Source organism: Lontra canadensis, unplaced genomic scaffold (genome assembly GCF_010015895.1).
Source record: "Lontra canadensis isolate GAN:19392208 unplaced genomic scaffold, GSC_riverotter_1.0 scaffold68, whole genome shotgun sequence".
Lineage (NCBI taxonomy): Eukaryota > Metazoa > Chordata > Mammalia > Carnivora > Mustelidae > Lontra > Lontra canadensis.
The window spans coordinates 5,027,681-5,028,892 of NW_022631062.1; the positions used below are offsets into that span (position 1 = coordinate 5,027,681).

General features: G+C 42.7%; 1 non-coding gene across 1 annotated transcript; it reads left to right on the forward strand.

Annotated features, from left to right (window-relative positions):
- Positions 1–679: 679 nt before the first annotated feature.
- TRNAV-UAC lies at positions 680–752 on the forward strand. The gene has a single exon. It is a non-coding gene; the product is annotated as a tRNA-Val (tRNA).
- Positions 753–1,212: the final 460 nt, after the last annotated feature.

Below are 1,212 nucleotides of genomic sequence, written 5' to 3' on the forward strand. Positions count from 1 at the left end.
TGCAAAGGTCTTTGGAGCTAGAGAGAAAAGTATATTATGAGAACCACCACACCTAAATGCAAACTCCAGTCAAGGGATAGAGCTTAAAACTAAGGGATTGGGAGGGGGGCCTCAGTTGGGGGAGTGTGTGACTCCTGACCTCAGGGTCGTGAGTTCAAGCCCCATGTGGGGTGTACAGGTAACTTAAAAATAAAGTCTTAAAAACAACAACAACAACAACTAAGGGTCAGGGTCTTGAGACCACCTCCCATGAAATACAGCAATACATAGCAATCATTAACAGCCTTCAAGTGTCCCATTAGGAGCATTGACAGGAATCTAGCTAGGGGCCAGCTCAAATCTTGGATGTATATGCAGGCTCCGGCATGGGATGGTAACTGTTGTCTGTGTGGGGATACACCTGAGCCCGAGAATTTAGAAAAAGTACAGAAATTTAAGAGAAGCAAAACTACAGGATTCGTGTTTGGGGTAAAGAGGGAATCTGTGTGCATATTTGACATCTTATGCATTTGTAAAGTTTCCAAGATTTTCTGAGCTTTGGAAACCACTGTAAAATGCATAATTAGGTAATTAATCTAAACTTGTCATTTTAGTTGAAAACTAATTTTATCCACAGTATTGGAACCTTTTTTTTTTTCTTTTCCAGTATTGGGACATTTTTATAAAAAGGAGTAATGAAGGTTCCATAGTGTAGTGGTTATCACGTCTGCTTTACACGCAGAAGGTCCTGGGTTCGAGCCCCAGTGGAACCACGGGTGGGAAGTTCTTTTTCTCTGGGGCGCCTGGGTGGCTCAGTCCATTGGGCATCTGCCTTCAGCTCAGGTCTTGATCCCAGTGTCCCGGGATCAAGTCCTGCATCGGGCTTCCTGCTCCACGGGGAGTCTGCTTCTCCCTCTGCCTGCTACTCAGCCCTATTCATGTTCTCTCTTTCAAATAGACAAAATCTTTTAAAAAAGAAAGAAAACTTAAGTTTCACTATATGTTTAATTCATTAGACTTAAAAGTTATTTGCGTACTTGTTAATTGAGACAGTTGAAGTGATTAAAAAGGAAACTGCAGTACACTGTCGTGTGGGGCGTTTGGGGCTTTTTTTTAGGATTTTTTTAAAAAGATTTTATTTATTTATTTCACAGACAGAGATCACAAGTCAGACAGAGATCACAAGTAGGCAGAGAGGCAGGCTCCCTGCCGAGCAGGGAGCCCAACGCGGGA